Source organism: Schistocerca gregaria, unplaced genomic scaffold (assembly GCF_023897955.1).
Source record: "Schistocerca gregaria isolate iqSchGreg1 unplaced genomic scaffold, iqSchGreg1.2 ptg000043l, whole genome shotgun sequence".
Lineage (NCBI taxonomy): Eukaryota > Metazoa > Arthropoda > Insecta > Orthoptera > Acrididae > Schistocerca > Schistocerca gregaria.
The window spans coordinates 13,956,657-13,965,701 of NW_026061702.1; positions in this window are offsets into that span (position 1 = coordinate 13,956,657).

Below are 9,045 nucleotides of genomic sequence, written 5' to 3' on the forward strand. Positions count from 1 at the left end.
TGGCTATTACATCAACTTAGAAGCTTCATCTGTGTTCTACTATGGTGCTTTTAGTGTCTCCGCATACCGCATCACGTGACATAGCTTTGCAGACGATAAGTACAACCGGTTCAGAGAGAAGAGCGGCCAATGTGACGATATGGCTTTAAGTCGATTCGATAACAAATGACGAAAACGGACGGATGTCTCAGGTTTTTAATACATATGAACACTTTTCACATTCTCCCGTGCAACTGGGCTGCTAGTCCTCCTTTTATGCAGAATCTTAAAGTCCTAGCTCATGTCCAAGGCACCAAAGCCAGCTAAAAAGTTGATAATCGATACCTAAAACTTGAATGGTATTACTTCTTACTGGCTATTACAGCAACTTAGAAGGTTCATCTGTGTTCTACTATGGTGATTTTAGTGTTTCCGCATACCGCAGCACGCGACATAGCTTTGCAGAAGATAAGTACAAGTGTTTCAGAGAGAAGAGCGGCCAATGTGACGATCTGGCTTTAAGTCGATTCGATAACAAATGACGAAAACGGACCGATTTCTCAGGTTTTTACTACATATGAACACTTTTCACATTCTCCCTTGCAACTCGGCTGCTAGTCCTCCTTTCATGCAGAATCTTAAGGTCCTAGCTCATGTCCAAGACACCAAAGCCAGCTAAAAAGTCAATAATCGCTACCTAAATCTTGAATTGGACTACTTCTTACTGGCTATTACATCAACTTAGAAGCATCATTTGTGTTCTACTATGGTGCTTTTAGTGTCTCCGCATATCGCAGCACGCGACATAGCTTTGTAGACGATAAGTACAACCGTTTCAGAGAGAAGAGCGGCCAATGTGACGATCTGGCTTTAAGTCGATTCGATAACAAATGACGAAAACGGACGAATTTCTCAGGTTTTTACTACATATGAACACTTTTCACATTCTCCCTTGCAACTAGGCTGCTAGTCCTCCTTTCATGCAGAATCTTAAGGTCCTAGCTCATGTCCAAGGCACCAAAGCCAGCTAAAAAGTCAATAATCAATACCTAAAACTTGAATTGTACTACTTCTTCCTGGCTATTACGTCAACGTAGAAGCTACATCTGTGTTCTACTACGGTGCTTTTAGTTTCTCCGCATACCGCTGCACGCGACATAGTTTTGCAGACGATAAGTACAACCGTTTCAGAGAGAAGAGCGGCCATTGTGACGATCTGGCTTTAAGTCGATTCGATAACAAATGACGAAAACCGACGGATTTCTCAGGTTTTTACAACATATGAACAGTTTTCACATTCTCCCGTGCAACTCGGCTGCTAGTCCTCCCTCATGCAAAATCTTAAGTTCCTAGCTCGTGTACAAGGCACCAAAGAAGGGTAAAAAGTCAATAACCGGTACCTAAAACTTTACTTGTACTACTTCTTACTGGCTATTACATCAACTTAGGAGCTTCATCTGTGTTCTACTATGGTGCTTTTAGTGCCTCCGCATACCGCAGCACGCGACATAGCTTTGCAGACGATAAGTACAAGCGTTTCAGAGAGAAGAGCGGCCAATGTGACGTTCTGGCTTTAAGTCGATTCGATAACAAATGACGCAAACGGACCGATTTCTCAGGTTTTTACTACATATAAACACTTTTCACATTCTCCCTTGCAACTCGGCTGCTAGTCCTCCTTTCATGCAGAATCATAAGGTCCTAGCTCATGTCCAAGGCACCAAAGCTAGCTAAATGTCAATAATCGATACCTAAAACTTGAATTGTACTACTTCTTACTGGCTATTACATCAACTTAGAAGCTTCATCTGTGTTCTACTATGGTGCTTTTAGTGTCTCCGCATTCCGCAGCACGCGACATAGCTTTGCAATCGAAAAGTACAACCGTTTCAGAGTGAAGAGCGGCTAATGTGACGATCTGGCTTTAACACGATTCGATAACAAATGACGAAAACGGGCGGATTTCTCGGGTTTTTACTACATATGAATACTTTTCACATTCCCCCATGCAAATCGGCTGCTAGTCCTCCTTTCATGCAGAATGTTAAGGTCCTAGCTTTTGTCCAAGGCACCAAAGCCAGCTAAAAAGTCAATAACCGACACCTAAAACTTGAATTGTACTACTTCTTCCTGGCTATTACGTCAGCTTAGAAGCTTCATCTGTGTTCTACTATGGTGCTTTTAGTGTCTCCGCATACCGCAGCACGCGACATAGCTTTGCAGACGATAAGTACAACCGTTTCAGAGAGAAAAGCGGCCAATATGTCGATCTGGCTTTAAGTAGATTCGATAACAAATGACGAAAACGGACGGATTTCTGAGGTTTTTACTACATATGAACACTTTTCACATACTCCCGTGCAACTGAGCTGCTAGTCCTCCTTTCATGCAGAATCTTAAGGTCCTAGCTCATGTCCAAGGCACCAAAGCCAGCTAAAAAGTCAATAATCGATACCTAAAACGCGAATTGTACTACTTCTTACTGGATATTGCATCAACTTAGATTCTTCATCTGTGTTCTACTGTGGTGATTTTAGTGTCCCCGCATATCGCAGCACGTGACATAGCTTTGCAGACGATAAGTACAACCGTTTCAGAGAGAAGAGCGGCCAATGTGACGATCTGGCTTTAAGTCGATTCGATAACAAATGACGAAAACGGACGGATTTCTCAGGTTTTTACAACATATGAACACTTTGCACATTCTCCCGTGCAACTCGGCTGCTAGTCCTCCTTCATGCAAAATCTTAAGTTCCTAGCTCGTGTCCAAGGCACCAAAGAAGTGTAAAAAGTCAATAACCGATACCTAAAACTTGAATTGTACTACTTCTTACTGGCTATTACAACAACTTAGAAGCTTCATCTGTGGTCTACTATGATGATTTTAGTGTCTCCGCATACCGCAGCACGCGACATATCTTTGTAGACGATAAGTACAAGCGTTTCGGAGAGAAGAGCGGCCAATGTGACGATCTGGCTTTAAGTCGATTCGATAACAAATGACGAAAACGGACGGATTTCTAAGGTTTTTACTACATATGAACACTTTTCACATTCTCCCGTGCAACTCGGCTGCTAGTCCTCCTTTCATGCAGAATGTTAAGGTCCTTGCTCATGTCCAAGGCAACAAAGCCAGCTAAAAAGTCAATAATCGAAACCTAAAACTTGAATTGTACTACTTCTTACTGGCTATTACATCAACTTAGAAGCTTCATCTGTGTTCTACTATGGTGATTTTAGTGTCTCCGCATACCGCAGCACGCGACATAGCTTTCCAGACGATAAGTACAACCGTTTCAGAGAGAAGAGCGGCCAATGTGACGATCTGGCTTTAAGTCGATTCGATAACAAATGACGAAAACGGACGGAGTTCTTAGGTTTTTACTACACATGAACACTTTTCACATTCTCCCGTGCAACTCGGCTGCTAGTCCTCCTTTAATGCAAAATGTTAAGGTCCTAGCTCATCTCCAAGGCACCAGAGCCAGCTAAAAAGTCAATAATCGATACCTAAAACTTGAATTCTACTACTTCTTACTGGCTATTACATCAACTTAGAAGCTTCATCTGTGTTCTACTATGGTGGTTTTAGTGTCTCCGCATACCGCAGCACGCGACATAGCTTTGCAGACGATAAGTACAACCGTTTCAGAGAGAAGAGCGGCCAATGTGACGATCTGGCTTTAAGTCGATTCGATAACAAATGACGAAAACGGACGGATGTCTCAGGTTTTTAATACATATGAACACTTTTCACATTCTCCCGTGCAACTGGGCTGCTAGTCCTCCTTTCATGCAGAATCTTAAAGTAATAGCTCATGTCCAAGGCACCAAAGCCAGCTAAAAAGTCAATAATCGATACCTAAAACATGAATGGTATTACTTCTTACTGGCTATTACAGCACCTTAGAAGTTTCATCTGTGTTCTACTATGGTGCTTTTAGAGTCTCCGCATACCGCAGCACGCGACATAGCTTTGCAGACGATAAGTACAACCGTTTCCGAGAGCAGAGCGGCCAATGTGACGATCTGGCTTTAAGTCGATTCGATAACAAATGACGGAAATGGACGGATTTCTCAGGTTTTTACTACATATGAACACATTTCACATTCTCCCGTGCAACTCGGCTGCTAGTCCTCCTTCATGCAAAATCTTAAGTTCCTAGCTCGTGTCCAAGGCACCAAAGAAGTGTAAATAGTCAATAACCGATTCCTAAAACTTGAATTGTACTACTTCTTACTGGCTATTACAACAACTTAGAAGCTTCATCTGTGTTCTGCTATGGTGATTTTAGTGTCTCCGCAAACCGCAGCACGCGACATATCTTTGTAGACGATAAGTACAACCGTTTCAGAGAGAAGAGCGGCTAATTTTACGATCTGGCTTTAAGTCGATTCGATAACAAATGACGAAAATGGACGAATTTCTCGGGTTCTTACTACATATGAACACTTTTCACATTCTCCCATGCAAATCGGCTGCTAGTCTTCCTTTCATACAGAATGTTAAGGTCCTAGCTTTTGTCCAAGGCACCAAAGCCAGCTAAAAAGTCAATAACCGACACCTAAAACTTGAATTGCACTACTTCTTCCTGGCTATTACGTCAGCTTAGAAGCTTCATCTGTGTTCTACTATGGTGCTTTTAGTGTCTCCGCATACCGCAGCACGCGACATAGCTTTGCAGACGATAAGTACAACCGTTTCAGAGAGAAAAGCGGCCAATGTGTCGATCTGGCTTTAAGTCGATTCGATAACAAATGACGAAAACGGACGGATTTCTAAGGTTTTTACTACATATGAACACTTTTCACATTCTCCCGTGCAACTCGGCTGCTAGTCCTCCTTTCATGCAGAATGTTAAGGTCCTTGCTCATGTCCAAGGCAACAAAGCCAGCTAAAAAGTCAATAATCGAAACCTAAAAGTTGAATTGTACTACTTCTTACTGGCTATTACATCAACTTAGAAGCTTCATCTGTGTTCTACTATGGTGATTTTAGTGTCTCCGCATACCGCAGCACGCGACATAGCTTTCCAGACGATAAGTACAACCGTTTCAGAGAGAAGAGCGGCCAATGTGACGATCTGGCTTTAAGTCGATTCGATAACAAATGACGAAAACGGACGGAGTTCTCAGGTTTTTACTACATATGAACACTTTTCACATACTCCCGTGCAACTGAGCTGCTAGTCCTCCTTTCATGCAGAATCTTAAGGTCCTAGCTCATGTCCAAGGCACCAAAGCCAGCTAAAAAGTCAATAATCGATACCTAAAACGCGAATTGTACTACTTCTTACTGGATATTGCATCAACTTAGATTCTTCATCTGTGTTCTACTGTGGTGATTTTAGTGTCCCCGCATATCGCAGCACGTGACATAGCTTTGCAGACGATAAGTACAACCGTTTCAGAGAGAAGAGCGGCCAATGTGACGATCTGGCTTTAAGTCGATTCGATAACAAATGACGAAAACGGACGGATTTCTCAGGTTTTTACAACATATGAACACTTTGCACATTCTCCCGTGCAACTCGGCTGCTAGTCCTCCTTCATGCAAAATCTTAAGTTCCTAGCTCGTGTCCAAGGCACCAAAGAAGTGTAAAAAGTCAATAACCGATACCTAAAACTTGAATTTTACTTCATCTTACTGGCTATTACATCAACTTAGAAGCTTCATCTGTGTTCTACTATGGTGCTTTTAGTGTGTCCGCATACCGCAGCACGCGACATAGCATTGCAGACGATAAGTACAACCGTTTCAGAGAGAAGAGCGGCCAATGTGACGATCTGGCTTTAAGTCGATTCGATAACAAATGACGAAAACGGACGGATGTCTCAGGTTTTTACTGCATATGAACACGTTTCACATTCTCCCGTGCAACTCGGCTGCTAGTCCTCCTTACATGCAGAATCTTAAGGTCCTAGCTCATGTCCAAGGCACCAAAGCTAGCTAAAAAGTCAATAATCGATATCTAAAACTTGAATTGTACTACTTCTTACTGGCTATTACAACAAATTAGAAGCTTCATCTGTGGTCTACTATGATGATTTTAGTGTCTCCGCATACCGCAGCACGCGACATATCTTTGTAGACGATAAGTACAAGCGTTTCGGAGAGAAGAGCGGCCAATGTGACGTTCTGGCTTTAAGTCGATTCGATAACAAATGACGAAAACGGACGGATTTCTAAGGTTTTTACTACATATGAACACTTTTCACATTCTCCCGTGCAACTCGGCTGCTAGTCCTCCTTTCATGCAGAATGTTAAGGTCCTTGCTCATGTCCAAGGCAACAAAGCCAGCTAAAAAGTCAATAATCGAAACCTAAAACTTGAATTGTACTACTTCTTACTGGCTATTACATCAACTTAGAAGCTTCATCTGTGTTCTACTATGGTGATTTTAGTGTCTCCGCATACCGCAGCACGCGACATAGCTTTCCAGACGATAAGTACAACCGTTTCAGAGAGAAGAGCGGCTAATTTTACGATCTGGCTTTAAGTCGATTCGATAACAAATGACGAAAATGGACGAATTTCTCGGGTTCTTACTACATATGAACACTTTTCACATTCTCCCATGCAAATCGGCTGCTAGTCTTCCTTTCATACAGAATGTTAAGGTCCTAGCTTTTGTCCAAGGCACCAAAGCCAGCTAAAAAGTCAATAACCGACACCTAAAACTTGAATTGTACTACTTCTTCCTGGCTATTACGTCAGCTTAGAAGCTTCATCTGTGTTCTACTATGGTGCTTTTAGTGTCTCCGCATACCGCAGCACGCGACATAGCTTTGCAGACGATAAGTACAACCGTTTCAGAGAGAAAAGCGGCCAATGTGTCGATCTGGCTTTAAGTAGATTCGATAACAAATGACGAAAACGGACGGATTTCTGAGGTTTTTACTACATATGAACACTTTTCACATACTCCCGTGCAACTGAGCTGCTAGTCCTCCTTTCATGCAGAATCTTAAGGTCCTAGCTCATGTCCAAGGCACCAAAGCCAGCTAAAAAGTCAATAATCGATACCTAAAACGCGAATTGTACTACTTCTTACTGGATATTGCATCAACTTAGATTCTTCATCTGTGTTCTACTGTGGTGATTTTAGTGTCCCCGCATATCGCAGCACGTGACATAGCTTTGCAGACGATAAGTACAACCGTTTCAGAGAGAAGAGCGGCCAATGTGACGATCTGGCTTTAAGTCGATTCGATAACAAATGACGAAAACGGACGGATTTCTCAGGTTTTTACAACATATGAACACTTTGCACATTCTCCCGTGCAACTCGGCTGCTAGTCCTCCTTCATGCAAAATCTTAAGTTCCTAGCTCCTGTCCAAGGCACCAAAGAAGTGTAAAAAGTCAATAACCGATACCTAAAACTTGAATTTTACTTCTTCTTACTGGCTATTACATCAACTTAGAAGCTTCATCTGTGTTCTACTATGGTGCTTTTAGTGTGTCCGCATACCGCAGCACGCGACATAGCATTGCAGACGATAAGTACAACCGTTTCAGAGAGAAGAGCGGCCAATGTGACGATCTGGCTTTAAGTCGATTCGATAACAAATGACGAAAACGGACGGATGTCTCAGGTTTTTACTGCATATGAACACGTTTCACATTCTCCCGTGCAACTCGGCTGCTAGTCCTCCTTACATGCAGAATCTTAAGGTCCTAGCTCATGTCCAAGGCACCAAAGCTAGCTAAAAAGTCAATAATCGATATCTAAAACTTGAATTGTACTACTTCTTACTGGCTATTACAACAACTTAGAAGCTTCATCTGTGGTCTACTATGATGATTTTAGTGTCTCCGCATACCGCAGCACGCGACATATCTTTGTAGACGATAAGTACAAGCGTTTCGGAGAGAAGAGCGGCCAATGTGACGTTCTGGCTTTAAGTCGATTCGATAACAAATGACGAAAACGGACGGATTTCTAAGGTTTTTACTACATATGAACACTTTTCACATTCTCCCGTGCAACTCGGCTGCTAGTCCTCCTTTCATGCAGAATGTTAAGGTCCTTGCTCATGTCCAAGGCAACAAAGCCAGCTAAAAAGTCAATAACCGACACCTAAAACTTGAATTGTACTACTTCTTACTGGCTATTACATCAACTTAGAAGCTTCATCTGTGTTCTACTATGGTGATTTTAGTGTCTCCGCATACCGCAGCACGCGACATAGCTTTCCAGACGATAAGTACAACCGTTTCAGAGAGAAGAGCGGCCAATGTGACGATCTGGCTTTAAGTCGATTCGATAACAAATGACGAAAACGGACGGAGTTCTCAGGTTTTTACTACATATGAACACTTTTCACATTCTCCCGTGCAACTCGGCTGCTAGTCCTCCTTTAATGCAAAATGTTAAGGTCCTAGCTCATGTCCAAGGCACCAGAGCCAGCTAAAAAGTCAATAATCGATACCTAAAACTTGAATTCTACTACTTCTTACTGGCTATTACATCAACTTAGAAGCTTCATCTGTGTTCTACTATGGTGGTTTTAGTGTCTCCGCATACCGCAGCACGCGACATAGCTTTGCAGACGATAAGTACAACCGTTTCAGAGAGAAGAGCGGCCAATGTGACGATCTGGCTTTAAGTCGATTCGATAACAAATGACGAAAACGGACGGATGTCTCAGGTTTTTAATACATATGAACACTTTTCACATTCTCCCGTGCAACTGGGCTGCTAGTCCTCCTTTTATGCAGAATCATAAAGTCCTAGCTCATGTCCAAGGCACCAAAGCCAGCTAAAAAGTCAATAATCGATACCTAAAACATGAATGGTATTACTTCTTACTGGCTATTACAGCAACTTAGAAGTTTCATCTGTGTTCTACTATGGTGCTTTTAGAGTCTCCGCATACCGCAGCACGCGACATAGCTTTGCAGACGATAAGTACAACCGTTTCCGAGAGCAGAGCGGCCAATGTGACGATCTGGCTTTAAGTCGATTCGATAACAAATGACGGAAATGGACGGATTTCTCAGGTTTTTACTACATATGAACACATTTCACATTCTCCCGTGCAACTCGGCTGCTAGTCCTCC